Below are 24989 nucleotides of genomic sequence, written 5' to 3' on the forward strand. Positions count from 1 at the left end.
TGAACAACTTTTTTTGAGAAAATCCCTAAGCCGCGCGGTCACAATTTCTTCAAAATTTCTGACGTTCTGCAATTCACTCAGAAATGGTGCCAAACTGTTGCAAACGATCCCCTGAAAGGTTTTTAAGTGGAAACAGGTGGGTATTTATCATAGGAAACAGAATTAGCCCTCGACGTCTGAACAACTTTTTTTGAGAAAATCCCTAAGCCGCGCGGTCACAATTTCTTCAAAATTTCTGACGTTCTGCAATTCATTCAAAGATGATGCCAAACTGTTGCAAACGATCCCCTGAAAGGTTTTTCAGTGGAAACAGGTGGGTATTTATCATCGGAAACAGAATTAGCCCTCGACGTCGGAACAACTTTTTCTGAAAAAATCCCTAAGCCGCGCGGTCACAATTTCTTCAAAATTTCTGACGTTCTGCAATTCATTCAAAGATGGTGCTAAACTGTTGCAAAAGATCCCCTGAAGGGTTTTTCGGTGGAAACAAGTGGGTATTTATCATCGGAAACAGAATTAACCCTCGGCCTCTGAACAACTTTTTTTGAAAAAATCCTTAAGCCGCGCGGTCACAATTTCAGCAAAATTTCTGGCGTTCTGCAATTCACTCCAAAATGGAGCTAAACTGTTGCAAACGATGCCCTGAAGGATTTTTCGTTGGAAACAGATGGGTATTTATCATGGGAAACCGAATTAGCCCTCGACGTCTGAATAACTTTTTTTGAAAAAATCCCTAAGCCGCGCGGTCACAATTTCTTCAAAATTTCTGACGTTCTGCAATTCACTCAGAAATGGTGCCAAACTGTTGCAAACGATCCCCTGAAAGGTTTTTTGGTGGAAACAGGTGGATTCTTAACATCGGAAACAGAATTAGCCCGCGACCTCTGAACAACTTTTTTTGAAAAAATCCCTAAGCCGCGCGGTCACAATTTCTTCAAAATTTCTGACGTTCTGCAATTCATTCAAAAATGGTGCTGAACTGTTGAAATCGATCCCCTGAAAGGTTTTTCAGTGGAATCAGGTGGGTTTTTATCATCGGAAACAGAATTAGCCCTCGACGTCTGAACAACTTTTTTTGCAAAAATCCCTAAGCCGCGCGGTCACAATTTCAGCAAAAATCTGACGTTCTGCAATTCATTCAAAGATGGTGCTAAACTGTTGCAAAAGATCCCCTGAAGGGTTTTTCGGTGGAAACAGGTGGGTATTTATCATCGGAAACAGAATTAACCCTCGGCCTCTGAACAACTTTTTTTGAAAAAATCCTTAAGCCGCGCGGTCACAATTTCAGCAAAATTTCTGGCGTTCTGCAATTCACTCCAAAATGGAGCTAAACTGTTGCAAACGATGCCCTGAAGGATTTTTCGTTGGAAACAGTTGGGTATTTATCATGGGAAACCGATTTAGCCCTCGACGTCTGAATAACTTTTTTTGATAAAATCCCTAAGCCGCGCGGTCACAATTTCTTCAAAATTTCTGACGTTCTGCAATTCACTCAGAAATGGTGCCAAACTGTTGCAAACGATCCCCTGAAAGGTTTTTTGGTGGAAACAGGTGGATTTTTAACATCGGAAACAGAATTAGCCCGCGACCTCTGAACAACTTTTTTTGAAAAAATCCCTAAGGCGCGCGGTCACAATTTCTTCAAAATTTCTGACGTTCTGCAATTCATTCAAAGATGATGCCAAACTGTTGCAAACGATCCCCTGAAGGGTTTTTCAGTGGAAATAGGTGGGTATTTATCATCGGAAACAGATTTAGCCGTCGACGTCTGAACAACTTTTTTTGAAAAAATCCCTAAGCCGCGCGGTCACAATTTCAGCAAAAATCTGACGTTCTGCAATTCATTCAAAGATGGTGCTAAACTGTTGCAAAGGATCACCTGAAGGGTTTTTCGGTGGAAACAGGTGGGTATTTATCATCGGAAACAGAATTAGCCCTCGACGTCTGAATAACTTTTTTTGCAAAAATCCCTAAGCAGCGCGGTCACAATTTCGTCAAAATTTCTGACGTTCTGCAATTCACTCAGAGATGGTTCCAAACTGTTGCAAACGATCCCCTGAAGGGTTTTTCAGTGGAAACAGGTGGGTTTTTATCATCGGAAACAGAATTAGACCTCGACTTCGGAACAACTTTTTTTGAAAAAAATCCATAAGCCGCGCGGTCACAATTTCAGCAAAAATCTGACGTTCTGCAATTCATTCAAAGATGGTGCTAAACTGTTGCAAACGATCCCCTGAAGGGTTTTTCGGTGGAAACAGGTGGGTTTTTATCATCGGAAACAGAATAACCCTCGACGTATGAACAACTTTTTTTGAAAAAATCCCTAAGCCGCGCGGTCACAATTTCTACAAAATTTCTGATGTTCTGCAATTCACTCAGAGATGGTGCCAAACTGTTGCAAACGATCCCCTGAAGGGTTTTTCAGTGGAAACAGGTGGGTTTTTATCATCAGAAGCAGAATTAGCCCTTGACGTCTTAAACACTTTTGTTGCAAAAATCCCAAAGCCGCGCAGTCACAATTTCTTCAAAATTTCTGGCGTTCTGCAATTCTCTCAAAAATGGTGCTAAACTGTTGCAAACGATCCCCTGAAGGGTTTTCCGGTGGAAACAGGTGGGTATTTATCATCTGAAACAGAATTAGCCCTCGACGTCTAAACAACTTTTTTTGAAAAAATCCCAAAGCCGCGCGGTCACAATTATAGCCAAAATCTGACGTTCTGCAATTCACTCAGAAATGGTGCCAAACTGTTGCAAACGATCCCCTGAAAGGTTTTTCAGAGGAATCAGGTGGGTTTTTATCATTGGAAACAGAATTAGCCCGCGACCTCTGAACAACTTTTTTTGAAAAAATCCCTAAGCCGCGCGGTCACAATTTCTTCAAAATTTCTGACGTTCTGCAATTCACTCAGAAATGGTGCCAAACTGTTGCAAAGGATCCCCTGAAAGGTTTTTCAGTGGAAACAGGTGAGTTTTTATCACCGGAAACAGAATTAGCCATCGACATCTGAACAACTTTTTTTGAAAAAATCTCTAAGCCGCGCGGTCACAATTTCTTCAAAATTTCTGGCGTTCTGCAATTCACTCAGAAATGGTGCCAAACTGTTGCAAACGATCCCCTGAAGGGTTTTTCGTTGGAAACAGGTGGGTATTTATCATCGGAAACCGAATTAGCCCTCGACGTCTGAATAACTTTTTTTGAAAAAAATCCCTAAGCCGCGCGGTCACGATTTCAGCAAAAATCTGACGTTCTGCAATTCATTCAAAGATGGTGCTAAACTGTTGCAAAGGATCCCCTGAAGGGTTTTTCGGTGGAATCAGGTGGGTTTTTATCATCGAAAACAGAATTAGCCCTCGACGTCTGAACAACTTTTTTTGAAAAAATCCCTAAGACGCGCGGTCACAATTTCTACAAAATTTCTGACGTTCTGCAATTCACTCAGAGATGGTGCCAAACTGTTGCAAACGATCCCCTGAAGGGTTTTTCAGTGGAAAGAGGTGGGTTTTTATCATCGGAAACAGAATTAGCCCTCGACGTCTGAACAACTTTTTTTGAAAAAATCCCTAAGCCGCCCGGTCACAATTTCTTCAAAATTTCTGATGTTCTGCAATTCACTCAGAGATGGTTCCAAACTGTTGCAAACGATCCCCTGAAGGGTTTTTCAGTGGAAACAGGTGGGTTTTTATCATCGGAAACAGAATTAGACCTCGACGTCGGAACAACTTTTTTTGAAAAAAATCCCTAAGCCGCGCGGTCACAATTTCAGCAAAAATCTGACGTTCTGCAATTCATTCAAAGATGGTGCTAAACTGTTGCAAACGATCCCCTGAAGGTTTTTTCGGTGGAAACAGGTGGGTTTTTATCATCGGAAACAGAATTAGCCCTCGACGTATGAACAACTTTTTTTGAAAAAAATCCCTAAGCCGCGCGGTCACAATTTCAGCAAAAATCTGACGTTCTGCAATTCATTCAAAGATGGTGCTGAACTGTTGCAAACGATCCCCTGAAGGGTTTTTCGGTGGAAACAGGTGGGTTTTTATCATCGGAAACAGAATTAGCCCTCGACGTCTGAACAACTTTTTTTGCAAAAATCCCTAAGCCGCCCGGTCACAATTTCTTCAAAATTTCTGAAGTTCTGCAATTCAGTCAGAGATGGTGCCAAACTGTTGCAAACGATCCCCTGAAGGGTTTTTCAGTGGAAACAGGTGGGTTTTTTATCATCGGAAACAGAATTAGCCCTCGACGTCTGAACAACTTTTTTTGCAAAAATCCCTAAGCAGCGCGGTCACAATTTCTTCAAAATTTCTGACGTTCTGCAATTCACTCAGAGATGGTTCCAAACTGTTGCAAACGATCCCCTGAAGGGTTTTTCAGTGGAAACAGGTGGGTTTTTATCATCGGAAACAGAATTAGACCTCGACTTCGGAACAACTTTTTTTGAAAAAAATCCCTAAGCCGCGCGGTCACAATTTCAGCAAAAATCTGACGTTCTGCAATTCATTCAAAGATGGTGCTAAACTGTTGCAAACGATCCCCTGAAGGGTTTTTCGGTGGAAACAGGTGGGTTTTTATCATCGGAAACAGAATAACCCTCGACGTATGAACAACTTTTTTTGAAAAAATCCCTAAGCCGCCCGGTCACAATTTCTACAAAATTTCTGATGTTCTGCAATTCACTCAGAGATGGTGCCAAACTGTTGCAAACGATCCCCTGAAGGGTTTTTCAGTGGAAACAGGTGTGTTTTTATCATCAGAAGCAGAATTAGCCCTCGACGTCTTAACCACTTTTGTTGCAAAAATCCCTAAGCCGCGCGGTCACAATTTCTTCAAAATTTCTGGCGTTCTGCAATTCTCTCAAAAATGGTGCTAAACTGTTGCAAACGATCCCCTGAAGGGTTTTCCGGTGGAAACAGGTGGGTATTTATCATCTGAAACAGAATTAGCCCTCGACGTCTAAACAACTTTTTTTGAAAAAATCCCTAAGACGCGCGGTCACAATTATAGCAAAAATCTGACGTTCTGCAATTCACTCAGAAATGGTGCCAAACTGTTGCAAACGATCCCCTGAAAGGTTTTTCAGAGGAATCAGGTGGGTTTTTATCATTGGAAACAGAATTAGCCCTCGACGTCCGAACAACTTTTTTTGCAAAAATCCCTAAGGCGCGCGGTCACAATTTCATCAAAAATCTGACGTTCTGCAATTCATTCAAAAATGGTGCTGAACTGTTGCAAAGGATCCCCTGAAGGGTTTTTCGGCGGAAACAGGTGGATTTTTATCATCTGAAACAGAATTAGCCCTCGACGTCTGAACAACTTTTTTTGAAAAAATCCCTAAGCCGCGCGGTCACGATTTCAGCAAAAATCTGACGTTCTGCAATTCATTCAAAGATGGTGCTAAACTGTTGCAAAGGATCCCCTGAAGGGTTTTTCGGTGGAATCAGGTGGGTTTTTATCATCGGAAACAGAATTAGCCCTCAACGTCTTAATAACTTTTTTTGCAAAAATCCCTAAGCCGCGCGGTCACAATTTCTTCAAAATTTCTGGCGTTCTGCAATTCACTCAAAAATGGTGCTAAACTGTTGCAAACGATCCCCTGAAGGGTTTTTCGGTGGAAACAGGTGGGAATTTATCATCGAAAACAGAATTAGCCCTCGACGTCTGAACAACTTTTTTTGAAAAAATCCCTAAGACGCGCGGTCACAATTTCTACAAGATTTCTGACGTTCTGCAATTCACTCAGAGATGGTGCCAAACTGTTGCAAACGATCCCCTGAAGGGTTTTTCAGTGGAAACAGGTGGGTTTTTATCATCGGAAACAGAATTAGCCCTCGACGTCTGAACAACTTTTTTTGCAAAAATCCCTAAGCCGCCCGGTCACAATTTTTTCAAAATTTCTGACGTTCTGCAATTCACTCAGAGATGGTTCCAAACTGTTGCAAACGATCCCCTGAAGGGTTTTTCAGTGGAAACAGGTGGGTTTTTATCATCGGAAACAATTAGCCCCCGACGTCGGAACAACTTTTTTTGCAAAAATCTCTAAGCCGCGCGGTCACAATTTCAGCAAAAATCTGACGTTCTGCAATTCATTCAAAGATGGTGCTAAACTGTTGCAAACGATCCCCTGAAGGTTTTTTCGGCGGAAACAGGTGGGTTTTTATCATCGGAAACAGAATTAGCCCTCGACGTCTTAATAACTTTTTTTGCAAAAATCCCTAAGCCGCGCGGTCACAATTTCTTCAAAATTTCTGGCGTTCTGCAATTCACTCAAAAATGGTGCTAAACTTTTGCAAACGATCCCCTGAAGGGTTTTTCGGTGGAAACAGGTGGGAATTTATCATCGAAAACAGAATTAGCCCTCGACGTCTGAACAACTTTTTTTGAAAAAATCCCTAAGACGCGCGGTCACAATTTCTACAAAATTTCTGACGTTCTGCAATTCACTCAGAGATGGTGCCAAACTGTTGCAAACGATCCCCTGAAGGGTTTTTCAGTGGAAACAGGTGGGTTTTTATCATCGGAAACAGAATTAGCCCTCGACGTCTGAACAACTTTTTTTGCAAAAATCCCTAAGCCGCCCGGTCACAATTTCTTCAAAATTTCTGACGTTCTGCAATTCACTCAGAGATGGTTCCAAACTGTTGCAAACGATCCCCTGAAGGGTTTTTCAGTGGAAACAGGTGGGTTTTTATCATCGGAAACAATTAGCCCCTGACGTCGGAACAACTTTTTTTGCAAAAATCTCTAAGCCGCACGGTCACAATTTCAGCAAAAATCTGACGTTCTGCAATTCATTCAAAGATGGTGCTAAACTGTTGCAAACAATCCCCTGAAGGTTTTTTCGGCGGAAACAGGTGGGTTTTTATCATCGGAAACAGAATTAGCCCCCGACGTCTGAACAACTTTTTTTGCAAAAATCCCTAAGCCGCGCGGTCAGAATGTCATCAAAAATCTGACGCTCTGCAATTCATTCAAAAATGGTGCTGAAGTGTTGCAAAGGATCCACTGAAAGGTTTTGCAGTGGAAACAGGTGGGTTTTTATCATCGGAAACAGAATTAGCCCTCGACGTCTGAACAACTTTTTTTGAAAAAATCCCTAAGCCGCGCGGTCACAATTTCTACGAAATTTCTGATGTTCTGCAATTCACTCAGAGATGGTGCCAAACTGTTGCAAATGATCCCCTGAAGGGTTCTTCAGTGGAAACAGGTGGGTTTTTATCATCGGAAGCAGAATTAGCCCTTGACGTCTGAACAACTTTTTTTGCAAAAATCCCTAAGACGCGCGGTCACAATTTTAGCAAAAATCTGACGTTCTGCAATTCACTCAGAAATGGTGCCAAACTGTTGCAAACGATCCGCTGAAAGGTTTTTCAGTGGAATCAGGTGGGTTTTTATCATCGGAAACAGAATTAGCCCTCGACGTCTGAAGAACTTTTTTTGCAAAAATCCCAAAGCCGCGCGGTCACAATTTCATCAAAAATCTGACGTTCTGCAATTCATTCAAAAATAGTGCTGAAGTGTTTCAAAGGATCCCCTGAAAGGTTTTTCAGTGGAAACAGGTGGGTTTTTATCATCGGAAACAGAATTAGCCCTCGACGTCTGAACAAGTTTTTTTGAAAATTTTACAATTTCTTCAAAATTTCTGACGTTCTGCAATTCACTCAGAAATGGTGCCAAACTGTTGAAAACGATCCCCTGAAAGGTTTTTCAGTGGAAACAGGTGAGTTTTTATCACAGGAAACGGAATTAGCCCTCGACGTCTGAACAACTTTTTTTGAAAAAATCCCTAAGCCGCGCGGTCACAATTTCTTCAAAATTTCTGACGTTCTGCAATTCACTCAGAAATGGTGCTGAACTGTTGCAAACGATCCCCTGATGGGTTTTTCGGTGGAAACAGGTGGATTTTTATCATCGGAAACAGAATTAGCCCGCGACCTCTCAACAACTTTTTTTGAAAAAATCCCTAAGGCGCGCGGTCACAATTTCAGCAAAAATGTGACGTTCTGCAATTCATTCAAAAATTCGGAAACAGAATTAGCCCTCGACGTCTTAATAACTTTTTTTTAAAAAATCCCTAAGCCGCGCGGTCACAATTTCAGCAAAAATCTGACGTTCTGCAATTCATTCAAAGATGGTGCTAAACTGTTTCAAAGTATCCCCTGAAGGGTTTTTCGGTGGAAACAGGTGGGTATTTATCATCGGAAACAGAAATAGCCCTCGACGTCTGAACAACTTTTTTTGAAAAAAACCCTAAGCCGCACGGTCACAATTTCTTCTAAATTTCTGACGTTCTGCAATTCACTCAGAAATGGTGCCAAACTGTTGCAAACGATCCCCTGAAGGGTTTTTCGGTGGAAAGAGGTGGGTATTTATCATCGGAAACACAATTAGCCCTCGACGTCTCAACAACTTTTATTGAAAAAATCCCTAAGCCGCGCGGTCACAATTTCAGCAAAAATCTGATGTTCTGCAATTCATTCAAAAATGGTGCTGAACTGTTGCAAAGGATCCCCTGAAAGGCTTTTCAGTGGAATCAGGTGGGTTTTTATCATCGGAAACAGAATTAGCCCACGACGTCTGAACAACTTTTTTCGAAAAAATCCCTAAGCCGCGCGGTCACAATTTCTTCAAAATTTCTGGCGTTCGGCAATTCACTCCAAAATAGTGCTAAACTGTTGGAAACGATGCCCTGAATGGTTTTTCGGTGGAAACAGGTGGGTATTTATCATCGGAAACAGAATTAGCCCTCGACGTCTCAACAACTTTTTTTGAAAAAATCCCTAAGCCGCGCGGTCACAATTTCAGCAAAAATCTGACGTTCTGCAATTCATTCAAAAATGGTGCTGAACTGTTGCAAAGGATCCCCTGAAAGGTTTTTCAGTGGAATCAGGTGGGTTTTTATCATCAGAAACAGAATTAGCCCTCAACGTCTTAACAACTTTTTTTTGCAAAAATCCCTAAGCCGCACGGTCACAATTTCTTCAAAATTTCTGGCGTTCTGCAATTCACTCAAAAATGGTGCTAAACTGTTGCAAACGATCCCCTGAAGGGTTTTCCGGTGGAAACAGGTGGCTTTTTATCATCAGAAACAGAATTAGCCCTTGACGTCTTAACAACTTTTTTTGCAAAAATCCCTAAGCCGCGCGGTCACAATTTCAGCAAAAATCTGACGTTCTGCAATTCATTCAAAGATGGTGCTAAACAGTTTCAAAGGATCCCCTGAAGGGTTTTTCGGTGGAAACAGGTGGGTATTTATCATCGGAAACAGAAATAGCCCTCGACGTCTGAACAACTTTTTTTGAAAAAATCCCTAAGCCGCGCGGTCACAATTTTTTCAAAATTTCTGACGTTCTGCAATTCACTCAGAAATGGTGCCAAACTGTTGCAAACGATCCCCTGAAGGGTTTTTCAGTGGAAAGAGGTGGGTATTTATCATCGGAAACACAATTAGCCCTCGACGTCTGAACAACTTTTTTTGAAAAAATCCCTAAGCCGCGCGGTCACAATTTCAGCAAAAATCTGACGTTCTGCAATTCATTCAAAGATGGTGCTAAACAGTTTCAAAGGATCCCCTGAAGGGTTTTTCGGTGGAAACAGGTGGGTATTTATCATCGGAAACAGAAATAGCCCTCGACGTCTGAACAACTTTTTTTGAAAAAATCCCTAAGCCGCGCGGTCACAATTTCTTCAAAATTTCTGACGTTCTGCAATTCACTCAGAAATGGTGCCAAACTGTTGCAAACGATCCCCTGAAGGGTTTTTCAGTGGAAAGAGGTGGGTATTTATCATCGGAAACAGAATTAGCCCTCGACGTCTGAACAACTTTTTTTGAAAAAATCCCTAAGCCGCGCGGTCACAATTTCAGCAAAAATCTGACGTTCTGCAATTCATTCAAAGATGGTGCTAAACTGTTGCAAAGGATCCCCTGAAGGGTTTTTTGGTGGAATCAGGTGGGTTTTTATCATCGGAAACAGAATTAGCCCTCGACGTCTGAACAACTTTTTTTGAAAAAATCCCTAAGCTGCGCGGTCACTATTTCTTCAAAATTTCTGACGTTCTGCAATTCACTCAGAAATGGTGCCAAACTGTTGCAAACGATCCCCTGAAAGGTTTTTCAGTGGAAACAGGTGGGTTTTTATCATCGGAAACAGAATTAGCCATCGACGTCACAATTTCAGCAAAATTCTGACGTTCTGCAATTCATTCAAAGATGGCACTAAACTGTTGCAAAAGATCCCCTGAAGTGTTTTTCACTGGAAACAGGTGGGTTTTTATCATCGGAAACAGAATTAGCCCACGACGTCTGAACAACTTTTTTTGATAAAATCCCTAAGCCGCGCGGTCACAATTTCTTCAAAATTTCTGGCGTTCGGCAATTCACTCCAAAATAGTGCTAAACTGTTGGAAACGATGCCCTGAATGGTTTTTCGGTGGAAACAGGTGGGTATTTATCATCGGAAACAGAATTAGCCCTCGACGTCTCAACAACTTTTTTTGAAAAAATCCCTAAGCCGCGCGGTCACAATTTCAGCAAAAATCTGACGTTCTGCAATTCATTCAAAAATGGTGCTGAACTGTTGCAAAGGATCCCCTGAAAGGTTTTTCAGTGGAATCAGGTGGGTTTTTATCATCAGAAACAGAATTAGCCCTCGACGTCTTAACAACTTTTTTTGCAAAAATCCCTAAGCCGCACGGTCACAATTTCTTCAAAATTTCTGGCGTTCTGCAATTCACTCAAAAATGGTGCTAAACTGTTGCAAACGATCCCCTGAAGGGTTTTCCGGTGGAAACAGGTGGCTTTTTATCTTCAGAAACAGAATTAGCCCTCGACGTCTTAACAACTTTTTTTGCAAAAATCCCTAAGCCGCGCGGTCACAATTTCAGCAAAAATCTGACGTTCTGCAATTCATTCAAAGATGGTGCTAAACTGTTTCAAAGGATCCCCTGAAGGGTTTTTCGGTGGAAACAGGTGGGTATTTATCATCGGAAACAGAAATAGCCCTCGACGTCTGAACAACTTTTTTTGAAAAAATCCCTAAGCCGCGCGGTCACAATTTCTTCAAAATTTCTGACGTTCTGCAATTCACTCAGAAATGGTGCCAAACTGTTGCAAACGATCCCCTGAAGGGTTTTTCAGTGGAAAGAGGTGGGTATTTATCATCGGAAACAGAATTAGCCCTCGACGTCTGAACAACTTTTTTTGAAAAAATCCCTAAGCCGCGCGGTCACAATTTCAGCAAAAATCTGACGTTCTGCAATTCATTCAAAGATGGTGCTAAACTGTTGCAAAGGATCCCCTGAAGGGTTTTTTGGTGGAATCAGGTGGGTTTTTATCATCGGAAACAGAATTAGCCCTCGACGTCTGAACAACTTTTTTTGAAAAAATCCCTAAGCTGCGCGGTCACTATTTCTTCAAAATTTCTGACGTTCTGCAATTCACTCAGAAATGGTGCCAAACTGTTGCAAACGATCCCCTGAAAGGTTTTTCAGTGGAAACAGGTGGGTTTTTATCATCGGAAACAGAATTAGCCATCGACGTCACAATTTCAGCAAATATCTGACGTTCTGCAATTCATTCAAAGATGGCACTAAACTGTTGCAAAAGATCCCCTGAAGGGTTTTTCAGTGGAAACAGGTGGGTATTTATCATCGGAAACAGAATTATCCCCCGACGTCTGAACAACTTTTTTTGAAAAAATCCCTAAGCCGCGCGGTCACAATTTCAGCAAAAATCTGACGTTCTGCAATTCATTCAACGATGGTGCTAAACTGTTGCAAAGGATCCCCTGAAGGGTTTTTTGGTTGAATCAGGTGGGTTTTTATCATCAGAAACAGAATTAGCCCTCGACGTCTGAACAACTTTTTTTGAAAAAATCCCTAAGCCGCGCGGTCACAATTTCTTCAAAATTTCTGACGTGCTGCAATTCACTCAGAAATGGTGCCAAACTGTTGCAAACCATCCCCTGAAGGGTTTTTCGGTGGAAAGAGGTGGGTATTTATCATCGGAAACAGAATTAGCCCTCGACGTCTGAACAACTTTTTTTGAAAAAATCCCTAAGCCGCGCGGTCACAATTTCAGCAAAAATCTGACGTTCTGCAATTCATTCAAAGATGGTGCTAAACTGTTGCAAAGGATCCCCTGAAGGGTTTTTTGGTGGAATCAGGTGGGTTTTTATCATCGGAAACATAATTAGCCCTCGACGTCTGAACAACTTTTTTTGAAAAAATCCCTAAGCCGCGCGGTCACTATTTCTTCAAAATTTCTGACGTTCTGCAATTCACTCAGAAATGGTGCCAAACTGTTGCAAACGATCCCCTGAAAGGTTTTTCAGTGGAAACAGGTGGGTTTTTATCATCGGAAACAGAATTAGCCATCGACGTCACAATTTCAGCAAAATTCTGACGTTCTGCAATTCATTCAAAGATGGCACTAAACTGTTGCAAAAGATCCCCTGAAGGGTTTTTCAGTGGAAACAGGTGGGTTTTTATCATCGGAAACAGAATTAGCCCACGACGTCTGAACAACTTTTTTTGAAAAAATCCCTAAGCCGCGCGGTCACAATTTCTTCAAAATTTCTGGCGTTCGGCAATTCACTCCAAAATAGTGCTAAACTGTTGGAAACGATGCCCTGAATGGTTTTTCGGTGGAAACAGGTGGGTATTTATCATCGGAAACAGAATTAGCCCTCGACGTCTCAACAACTTTTTTTGAAAAAATCCCTAAGCCGCGCGGTCACAATTTCAGCAAAAATCTGACGTTCTGCAATTCATTCAAAAATGGTGCTGAACTGTTGCAAAGGATCCCCTGAAAGGTTTTTCAGTGGAATCAGGTGGGTTTTTATCATCAGAAACAGAATTAGCCCTCGACGTCTTAACAACTTTTTTTGCAAAAATCCCTAAGCCGCGCGGTCACAATTTCAGCAAAAATCTGACGTTCTGCAATTCATTCAAAGATGGTGCCAAACTGTTTCAAAGGATCCCCTGAAGGGTTTTTCGGTGGAAACAGGTGGGTATTTATCATCGGAAACAGAAATAGCCCTCGACGTCTGAACAACTTTTTTTGAAAAAATCCCTAAGCCGCGCGGTCACAATTTCTTCAAAATTTCTGACGTTCTGCAATTCACTCAGAAATGGTGCCAAACTGTTGCAAACGATCCCCTGAAGGGTTTTTCAGTGGAAAGAGGTGGGTATTTATCATCGGAAACAGAATTAGCCCTCGACGTCTGAACAACTTTTTTTGAAAAAATCCCTAAGCCGCGCGGTCACAATTTCAGCAAAAATCTGACGTTCTGCAATTCATTCAAAGATGGTGCTAAACTGTTGCAAAGGATCCCCTGAAGGGTTTTTTGGTGGAATCAGGTGGGTTTTTATCATCGGAAACAGAATTAGCCCTCGACGTCTGAACAACTTTTTTTGAAAAAATCCCTAAGCTGCGCGGTCACTATTTCTTCAAAATTTCTGACGTTCTGCAATTCACTCAGAAATGGTGCCAAACTGTTGCAAACGATCCCCTGAAAGGTTTTTCAGTGGAAACAGGTGGGTTTTTATCATCGGAAACAGAATTAGCCATCGACGTCACAATTTCAGCAAAATTCTGACGTTCTGCAATTCATTCAAAGATGGCACTAAACTGTTGCAAAAGATCCCCTGAAGTGTTTTTCACTGGAAACAGGTGGGTTTTTATCATCGGAAACAGAATTAGCCCACGACGTCTGAACAACTTTTTTTGATAAAATCCCTAAGCCGCGCGGTCACAATTTCTTCAAAATTTCTGGCGTTCGGCAATTCACTCCAAAATAGTGCTAAACTGTTGGAAACGATGCCCTGAATGGTTTTTCGGTGGAAACAGGTGGGTATTTATCATCGGAAACAGAATTAGCCCTCGACGTCTCAACAACTTTTTTTGAAAAAATCCCTAAGCCGCGCGGTCACAATTTCAGCAAAAATCTGACGTTCTGCAATTCATTCAAAAATGGTGCTGAACTGTTGCAAAGGATCCCCTGAAAGGTTTTTCAGTGGAATCAGGTGGGTTTTTATCATCAGAAACAGAATTAGCCCTCGACGTCTTAACAACTTTTTTTGCAAAAATCCCTAAGCCGCACGGTCACAATTTCTTCAAAATTTCTGGCGTTCTGCAATTCACTCAAAAATGGTGCTAAACTGTTGCAAACGATCCCCTGAAGGGTTTTCCGGTGGAAACAGGTGGCTTTTTATCTTCAGAAACAGAATTAGCCCTCGACGTCTTAACAACTTTTTTTGCAAAAATCCCTAAGCCGCGCGGTCACAATTTCAGCAAAAATCTGACGTTCTGCAATTCATTCAAAGATGGTGCTAAACTGTTTCAAAGGATCCCCTGAAGGGTTTTTCGGTGGAAACAGGTGGGTATTTATCATCGGAAACAGAAATAGCCCTCGACGTCTGAACAACTTTTTTTGAAAAAATCCCTAAGCCGCGCGGTCACAATTTCTTCAAAATTTCTGACGTTCTGCAATTCACTCAGAAATGGTGCCAAACTGTTGCAAACGATCCCCTGAAGGGTTTTTCAGTGGAAAGAGGTGGGTATTTATCATCGGAAACAGAATTAGCCCTCGACGTCTGAACAACTTTTTTTGAAAAAATCCCTAAGCCGCGCGGTCACAATTTCAGCAAAAATCTGACGTTCTGCAATTCATTCAAAGATGGTGCTAAACTGTTGCAAAGGATCCCCTGAAGGGTTTTTTGGTGGAATCAGGTGGGTTTTTATCATCGGAAACAGAATTAGCCCTCGACGTCTGAACAACTTTTTTTGAAAAAATCCCTAAGCTGCGCGGTCACTATTTCTTCAAAATTTCTGACGTTCTGCAATTCACTCAGAAATGGTGCCAAACTGTTGCAAACGATCCCCTGAAAGGTTTTTCAGTGGAAACAGGTGGGTTTTTATCATCGGAAACAGAATTAGCCATCGACGTCACAATTTCAGCAAATATCTGACGTTCTGCAATTCATTCAAAGATGGCACTAAACTGTTGCAAAAGATCCCCTGAAGGGTTTTTCAGTGGAAACAGGTGGGTATTTATCATCGGAAACAGAATTATCCCCCGACGTCTGAACAACTTTTTTTGAAAAAATCCCTAAGCCGCGCGGTCACAATTTCAGCAAAAATCTGACGTTCTGCAATTCATTCAACGATGGTGCTAAACTGTTGCAAAGGATCCCCTGAAGGGTTTTTTGGTTGAATCAGGTGGGTTTTTATCATCAGAAACAGAATTAGCCCTCGACGTCTGAACAACTTTTTTTGAAAAAATCCCTAAGCCGCGCGGTCACAATTTCTTCAAAATTTCTGACGTGCTGCAATTCACTCAGAAATGGTGCCAAACTGTTGCAAACCATCCCCTGAAGGGTTTTTCGGTGGAAAGAGGTGGGTATTTATCATCGGAAACAGAATTAGCCCTCGACGTCTGAACAACTTTTTTTGAAAAAATCCCTAAGCCGCGCGGTCACAATTTCAGCAAAAATCTGACGTTCTGCAATTCATTCAAAGATGGTGCTAAACTGTTGCAAAGGATCCCCTGAAGGGTTTTTTGGTGGAATCAGGTGGGTTTTTATCATCGGAAACATAATTAGCCCTCGACGTCTGAACAACTTTTTTTGAAAAAATCCCTAAGCCGCGCGGTCACTATTTCTTCAAAATTTCTGACGTTCTGCAATTCACTCAGAAATGGTGCCAAACTGTTGCAAACGATCCCCTGAAAGGTTTTTCAGTGGAAACAGGTGGGTTTTTATCATCGGAAACAGAATTAGCCATCGACGTCACAATTTCAGCAAAATTCTGACGTTCTGCAATTCATTCAAAGATGGCACTAAACTGTTGCAAAAGATCCCCTGAAGGGTTTTTCAGTGGAAACAGGTGGGTTTTTATCATCGGAAACAGAATTAGCCCACGACGTCTGAACAACTTTTTTTGAAAAAATCCCTAAGCCGCGCGGTCACAATTTCTTCAAAATTTCTGGCGTTCGGCAATTCACTCCAAAATAGTGCTAAACTGTTGGAAACGATGCCCTGAATGGTTTTTCGGTGGAAACAGGTGGGTATTTATCATCGGAAACAGAATTAGCCCTCGACGTCTCAACAACTTTTTTTGAAAAAATCCCTAAGCCGCGCGGTCACAATTTCAGCAAAAATCTGACGTTCTGCAATTCATTCAAAAATGGTGCTGAACTGTTGCAAAGGATCCCCTGAAAGGTTTTTCAGTGGAATCAGGTGGGTTTTTATCATCAGAAACAGAATTAGCCCTCGACGTCTTAACAACTTTTTTTGCAAAAATCCCTAAGCCGCGCGGTCACAATTTCAGCAAAAATCTGACGTTCTGCAATTCATTCAAAGATGGTGCCAAACTGTTTCAAAGGATCCCCTGAAGGGTTTTTCGGTGGAAACAGGTGGGTATTTATCATCGGAAACAGAAATAGCCCTCGACGTCTGAACAACTTTTTTTGAAAAAATCCCTAAGCCGCGCGGTCACAATTTCTTCAAAATTTCTGACGTTCTGCAATTCACTCAGAAATGGTGCCAAACTGTTGCAAACGATCCCCTGAAGGGTTTTTCAGTGGAAAGAGGTGGGTATTTATCATCGGAAACAGAATTAGCCCTCGACGTCTGAACAACTTTTTTTGAAAAAATCCCTAAGCCGCGCGGTCACAATTTCAGCAAAAATCTGACGTTCTGCAATTCATTCAAAGATGGTGCTAAACTGTTGCAAAGGATCCCCTGAAGGGTTTTTTGGTGGAATCAGGTGGGTTTTTATCATCGGAAACAGAATTAGCCCTCGACGTCTGAACAACTTTTTTTGAAAAAATCCCTAAGCTGCGTGGTCACTATTTCTTCAAAATTTCTGACGTTCTGCAATTCACTCAGAAATGGTGCCAAACTGTTGCAAACGATCCCCTGAAAGGTTTTTCAGTGGAAACAGGTGGGTTTTTATCATCGGAAACGGAATTAGCCATCGACGTCACAATTTCAGCAAATATCTGACGTTCTGCAATTCATTCAAAGATGGTACTAAACTGTTGCAAAAGATCCCCTGAAGGGTTTTTCAGTGGAAACAGGTGGGTATTTATCATCGGAAACAGAATTATCCCCCGACGTCTGAACAACTTTTTTTGAAAAAATCCCTAAGCCGCGCGGTCACAATTTCAGCAAAAATCTGACGTTCTGCAATTCATTCAAAGATGGTGCTAAACTGTTGCAAAGGATCCCCTGAAGGGTTTTTCAGTGGAAACAGGTGGGTATTTATCATCGGAAACAGAATTATCCCTCGACCTCTGAACAACTTTTTTTGAAAAAATCCCTAAGCCGCGCGGTCACAATTTCAGCAAAAATCTGATGTTCTGCAATTCATTCAAAAATGGTGCTGTACTGTTGCAAAGGATCCCCTGAAAGGTTTTTCAGTTGAATAAGGTGGGTTTTTATCATCGGAAACAGAATTAGCCCACGACGTCTGAACAACTTTTTTTGAAAAAATCCCTAAGCCGCGCGGTCACAATTTCTTCAAAATTTCTGGCGTTCGGCAATTCACTCCAAAATAGTGCTAAACTGTTGGAAACGATGCCCTGAATGGTTTTTCGGTGGAAACAGGTGGGTATTTATCATCGGAAACCGAATTAGCCCTCGACGTCTGAACAACTTTTTTTGAAAAAATCCCTAAGCCGCGCGGTCACAATTTCATCAAAAATCTGACGTTCTGCAATTCATTCAAAAATGGTGCTGAACTGTTGCAAAGGATCCCCTGAAAGGTTTTTCAGTGGAATCAGGTGGGTTTTTATCATCGGAAACATAATTATCCCTCGAGGTCTGAAAAACTTTTTTTGAAAAAATCCCTAAGCCGCGCGGTCACAATTTCTTCAAAATTTCTGACGTTCTGCAATTCACTCAGAAATGGTGCCAAACTATTGCAAACGATCCCCTGAAAGGTTTTTCAGTGGAAACAGGTGGGTTTTTATCATCGGAAACAGAATTAGCCATCGACGTCACAATTTCAGCAAAAATCTGACGTTCTGGAATTCATTCAAAGATGGCACTAAACTGTTGCAAAAGATCCCCTGAAGGGTTTTTCAGTGGAAACAGGTGGGTATTTATCATCGGAAACATAATTATCCCTCGAGGTCTGAAAAACTTTTTTTGAAAAAATCCCTAAGCCGCGCGGTCACAATTTCTTCAAAATTTCTGACGTTCTGCAATTCACTCAGAAATGGTGCCAAACTGTTGCAAACGATCCCCTGAAAGGTTTTTCAGTGGAAACAGGTGGGTTTTTATCATCGGAAACAGAATTAGGCATCGACGTCACAATTTCAGCAAAAATCTGACGTTCTGCAATTCATTCAAAGATGGCACTAAACTGTTGCAAAAGATCCCCTGAAGGGTTTTTCAGTGGAAACAGGTGGGTATTTATCATCGGAAACATAATTATCCCTCGACGTCTGAACAACTTTTTTTGAAAAAATCCCTAAGCCGCGCGGTCACAATTTCAGCAAAAATCTGACGTTCTGCAATTCATTCAAAGATGGGGCTAAACTGTTGCAAAGGATCCCCTGAAGGGTTTTTCAGTGGAAACAGGTGGGTATTTATCATCGGAAGCAGAATTAGCCCTCGACGTCTGAACAACTTTTTTTGAAAAAATCCCTAAGCCGCGCGGTCACAATTTCTTCAAAATTTCTGGCGTTCGGCAATTCACTCCAAAATAGTGCTAAACTGTTGGAAACGATCCCCTGAAGGGTTTTCCGGTGGAAACAGGTGGCTTTTTATCATCAGAAACAGAATTAGCCCTCGACGTCTTAACAACTTTTTTTGCAAAAATCCCTAAGTCGCGCAGTCACAATTTCAGCAAAAATCTGACGTTCTGCAATTCATTCAAAGATGGTGCTAAACTGTTTCAAAGGATCCCCTGAAGGGTTTTTCGGTGGAAACAGGTGGGTATTTATCATCGGAAACAGAAATAGCCCTCGACGTCTGAACAACTTTTTTTGAAAAAATCCCTAAGCCGCGCGGTCACAATTTCAGCAAAAATCTGACGTTCTGCAATTCACTCAGAAATGGTGCCAAACTGTTGCAAAGGATCCCCTGAAAGGTTTTTCAGTGGAAACAGGTGAATTTTTATCACCGGAAACAGAATTAGCCATCGACGTCTGAACAACTTTTTTGGAAAAAATCCCTAAGCCGCGCGGTCACAATTTCTTCAAAATTTCTGACTTTCTGCAATTCACTCAGAAATGGTGCCAAAGTGTTGCAAACGATCCCCTGAAGGGTTTTTCGGTGGAAAGAGGTGGGTATTTATCATCGGAAACAGAATTAGCCCTCGACGTCTGAACAACTTTTTTTGAAAAAATCCCTAAGCCGCGCGGTCACAATTTCAGCAAAAATCTGACGTTCTGCAATTCACTCAGAAATGGTGCCAAACTGTTGCATAGGATCCCCCGAAAGGTTTTTCAGTGGAAACAGGTGAGTTTTTATCACCGGAAACAGAATTAGCCATCGACGTCTGAACAACTTTTTTTGAAAAAATCTCTAAGCCGCGCGGTCACAATTTCTTCAAAATTTCTGGCGTTCTGCAATTCACTCAGAAATGGTGCCAAACTGTTGCAAACGATCCCCTGAAGGGTTTTTCGTTGGAAACAGGTGGGTATTTATCATCGGAAACCGAATTAGCCGTCGACGTCTGAATAACTTTTTTTGAAAAAATCCCTAAGCGGTCACAATTTCTTCAAAATTTCTGACGTTCTGCAATTCACTCAGAAATGGTGCCAAACTGTTGCAAACGATCCCCTGAAAGGTTTTTCAGTGGAAACAGGTGGGTTTTTATCATCGGAAACAGAATTAGCCATCGATGTCACAATTTCAGCAAAAATCTGACGTTCTGCAATTCATTCAAAGATGGCACTAAACTGTTGCAAAAGGTTCCCTGAAGGGTTTTTCAGTGGAAACAGGTGGGTATTTATCATCCGAAACAGAATTAGCCCTCGACGTCTGAACAACTTTTTTTGCAAAAATCCCTAAGCTGCACGGTCACAATTTCTTCAAAATTTCTGGCGTTCTGCATTTCACTCAAAAATGGTGCTAAACTGTTGCAAACGATCCCCTGAAGGGTTTTTCGGTGGAAACAGGTGGCTTTTTATCATCAGAAACAGAATTAGCCCTCGACGTCTTAAAAACTTTTTTTGCAAAAATCCCTAAGCCGCGCGGTCACAATTTCAGCAAAAATCTGACGTTCTGCAATTCATTCAAAGATGGTGCTAAACTGTTTCAAAGGATCCCCTGAAGGGTTTTTCGGTGGAAACAGGTGGGTATTTATCATCGGAAACAGAAATAGCCCTCGACGTCGGAACAACTTTTTTTGAAAAAATCCCTAAGCCGCGTGGTCACAATTTCTTCAAAATTTCTGACGTTCTGCAATTCACTCAGAAATGGTGCCAAACTGTTGCAAACGATCCCCTGAAGGGTTTTTCGGTGGAAAGAGGTGGGTATTTATCATCGGAAACAGAATTAGCCCTCGACGTCTGAACAACTTTTTTTGAAAAAATCCCTAAGCCGCGCGGTCACAATTTCTTCAAAATTTCTGACGTTCTGCAATTCACTCAGAAATGGTGCCAAACTGTTGCAAAGGATCCCCTGAAAGGTTTTTCAGTGGAAACAGGTGAGTTTTTATCACCGGAAACAGAATTAGCCATCGACGTCTGAACATCTTTTTTTGAAAAAATCTCTAAGCCGCGCGGTCACAATTTCTTCAAAATTTCTGGCGTTCTGCAATTCACTCAGAAATGGTGCCAAACTGTTGCAAACGATCCCCTGAAGGGTTTTTCGTTGGAAACAGGTGGGTATTTATCATCGGGAACCGAATTAGCCCTCGACGTCTGAATAACTTTTTTTTAACAAATCCCTAAGCGGTCACAATTTCTTCAAAATTTCTGACGTTCTGCAATTCACTCAGAAATGGTGCCAAACTGTTGCAAACGATCCCCTGAAAGGTTTTTCAGTGGAAACAGATGGGTTTTTATCATCGGAAACAGAATTAGCCATCGACGTCACAATTTCAGCAAAAATCTGACGTTCTGCAATTCATTCAAAGATGGCACTAAACTGTTGCAAAAGATCCCCTGAAGGGTTTTTCAGTGGAAACAGGTGGGTATTTATCATCGGAAACATAATTATCCCTCGACGTCTGAACAACTTTTTTTGAAAAAATCCCTAAGCCGCGCGGTCACAATTTCAGCAAAAATCTGACGTTCTGCAATTCATTCAAAGATGGTGCCAAACTGTTGCAAACGATCCCCTGAAGGGTTTTTCGTTGGAAACAGGTGGGTATTTATCATCGGGAACCGAATTAGCCCTCGACGTCTGAATAACTTTTTTTTAACAAATCCCTAAGCGGTCACAATTTCTTCAAAATTTCTGACGTTCTGCAATTCACTCAGAAATGGTGCCAAACTGTTGCAAACGATCCCCTGAAAGGTTTTTCAGTGGAAACAGATGGGTTTTTATCATCGGAAACAGAATTAGCCATCGACGTCACAATTTCAGCAAAAATCTGACGTTCTGCAATTCATTCAAAGATGGCACTAAACTGTTGCAAAAGATCCCCTGAAGGGTTTTTCAGTGGAAACAGGTGGGTATTTATCATCGGAAACATAATTATCCCTCGACGTCTGAACAACTTTTTTTGAAAAAATCCCTAAGCCGCGCGGTCACAATTTCAGCAAAAATCTGACGTTCTGCAATTCATTCAAAGATGGTGCTAAACTGTTGCAAAGGATCCCCTGAAGGGTTTTTCAGTGGAAACAGGTGGGTATTTATCATCGGAAGCAGAATTAGCCCTCGACGTCTGAACAACTTTTTTTGAAAAAATCCCTAAGCCGCGCGGTCACAATTTCTTCAAAATTTCTGGCGTTCGGCAATTCACTCCAAAATAGTGCTAAACTGTTGGAAACGATCCCCTGAAGGGTTTTCCGGTGGAAACAGGTGGCTTTTTATCATCAGAAACAGAATTAGCCCTCGACGTCTTAACAACTTTTTTTGCAAAAATCCCTAAGCCGCGCAGTCACAATTTCAGCAAAAATCTGACGTTCTGCAATTCATTCAAAGATGGTGCTAAACTGTTTCAAAGGATCCCCTGAAGGGTTTTTCGGTGGAAAGAGGTGGGTATTTATCATCGGAAACAGAATTAGCCCTCGACGTCTGAACAACTTTTTTTGAAAAAATCCCTAAGCCGCGCGGTCACAATTTCAGCATAAATCTGACGTTCTGCAATTCACTCAGAAATGGTGCCAAACTGTTGCAAAGGATCCCCTGAAAGGTTTTTCAGTGGAAACAGGTGAGTTTTTATCACCGGAAACAGAATTAGCCATCGACGTCTGAACAACTTTTTTTGAAAAAATCTCTAAGCCGCGCGGTCACAATTTCTTCAAAATTTCTGGCGTTCTGCAATTCACTCAGAAATGGTGCCAAACTGTTGCAAACGATCCCCTGAAGGGTTTTTCGTTGGAAACAGGTGGGTATTTATCATCGGAAACCGAATTAGCCCTCGACGTCTGAATAACTTTTTTTGAAAAAATCCCTAAGCCGCGCGGTCACAATTTCTTCAAAATTTCTGACGTTCTGCAATTCACTCAGAAATGGTGCCAAACTGTTGCAAACGATCCCCTGAAAGGTTTTTCAGTGGAAACAGGTGGGTTTTTATCATCGGAAACAGAATTAGCCATCGACGTCACAATTTCAGCAAAAATCTGACGTTCTGCAATTCATTCAAAGATGGCACTAAACTGTTGCAAAAGGTCCCCTGAAGGGTTTTTCAGTGGAAACAGGTGGGTATTTATCATCGGAAACAGAATTAGCCCTCGACGTCTGAACAACTTTTTTTGAAAAAATCCCTAAGCCGCGCGGTCACAATTTCAGCAAAAATCTGACGTTCTGCAATTCATTCAAAGATGGTGCTAAACTGTTGCAAAGGATCCCCTGAAGGGTTTTTCAGTGGAAACAGGTGGGTATTTATCATCGGAAACAGAATTAGCCCTCGACGTCTGAACAACTTTTTTTGAAAAAATCCCTAAGCCGCGCGGTCACAATTTCTTCAAAATTTCTGGCGTTCTGCAATTCACCCAAATATGGTGCTAAACTGTTGCAAACGATGCCCTGAAGGGTTTTTCAGTGGAATCAGGTGGCTTTTTATCATCAGAAACAGAATTAGCCCTCGACATCTTAACAACTTTTTTTGCAAAAATCCCTAAGCCGCGCGGTCACAGTTTCAGCAAAAATCTGACGTTCTGCAATTCATTCAAAGATGGTGCTAAACTGTTTCAAAGGATCTCCTGAAGGGTTTTTCGGTGGAAACAGGTGGGTATTTATCATCGGAAACAGAAATAGCCCTCGACGTCTGAACAACTTTTTTTGAAAAAATCCCTAAGCCGCACGGTCACAATTTCTTCAAAATTTCGGACGCTCTGCAATTCACTCAGAAATGGTGCCAAACTGTTGCAAACGATCCCCTGAAGGGTTTTTCGGTGGAAAGAGGTGGGTATTTATCATCGGAAACACAATTAACCCTCGACGTCTGAACAACTTTTTTTGAAAAAATCCCTAATTTCAGCAAAAATCTGACGTTCTGCAATTCATTCAAAGATGGTGCTAAACTGTTGCAAAGGATCCCCTGAAGAGTTTTTCGGTGGAATCAGGTGGGTATTTATCATGGGAAACAGAATTAGCCCTCGACGTCTGAACAACTTTTTTTGAAAAAATCCCTAAGCCGCGCGGTCACAATTTCAGCAAAAATCTGATGTTCTGCAATTCATTCAAAAATGGTGCTGAACTGTTGCAAAGGATCCCCTGAAAGGTTTTTCACTGGAATCAGTTGGGTTTTTATCATCGGAAACAGAATTAGCCCACGACGTCTGAACAACTTTTTTTTCAAAAAATCCCTAAGCCGCGCGGTCACAATTTCTTCAAAATTTCTGGCGTTCGGCAATTCACTCCAAAATAGTGCTAAACTGTTGGAAACGATGCCCTGAATGGTTTTTCGGTGGAAACAGGTGGGTATTTATCATCGGAAACCGAATTAGCCATCGACGTCACAATTTCAGCAAAAATCTGATGTTCTGCAATTAGCCCTCGACGTCTGAACAACTTTTTTTGAAAAAATCCCTAAGCCGCGCGGTCACAATTTCAGCAAAAATCTGACGTTCTGCAATTCATTCAAAGATGGTGCTAACCTGTTGCAAAGGATCCCCTGAAGGGTTTTTTAGTGGAAACAGGTGGGTATTTATCATCGGAAACAGAATTAGCCCTCGACGTCTGAACAACTTTTTTTGAAAAAATCCCTAAGCCGCGCGGTCACAATTTCTTCAAAATTTCTGACGTTCTGCAATTCACTCAGAAATGGTGCCAAACTGTTGCAAACGATCCCCTGAAAGGTTTTTCGGGCGAAACAGGTGGATTTTTATCATCGGAAACAGTATTAGCCCTCGACCTCTGAACAACTTTTTTTGAAAAAATCCCTAAGGCGCACGGTCAAAATTTCAGCAAAAATCTGACGTTCTGCAATTCATTCAAAAATGGTGCTGAACTGTTGCAAAGGATCCCCTGAAAGGTTTTTCAGTGGAATCAGGTGGGTTTTTATCATCAGAAACAGAATTAGCCCTCGACGTCTGAACATCTTTTTTTGCAAAAATCCCTAAGCCGCGCGGTCACAATTTCAGCAAAAATCTGACGTTCTGCAATTCATTCAAAAATGGTGCTGAACTGTTGCAAAGGATCCCCTGAAAGGTTTTTCAGTGGAATCAGGTGGCTTTTTATCATCAGAAACAGAATTAGCCCTCGACGTCTTAAAAACTTTTTTTGCAAAAATCCCTAAGCCGCGCGGTCACAATTTCAGCAAAAATCCGACGTTTTGCAATTCATTCAAAGATGGTGCTAAACTGTTTCAAAGGATCCCCTGAAGGTTTTTTCGGTGGAAACACGTGGGTATTTATCATCGGAA

This window comes from Podarcis melisellensis (genome assembly GCF_964234715.1).
Source record: "Podarcis melisellensis genome assembly, contig: HAP1_SCAFFOLD_20, whole genome shotgun sequence".
NCBI lineage: Eukaryota > Metazoa > Chordata > Lepidosauria > Squamata > Lacertidae > Podarcis > Podarcis melisellensis.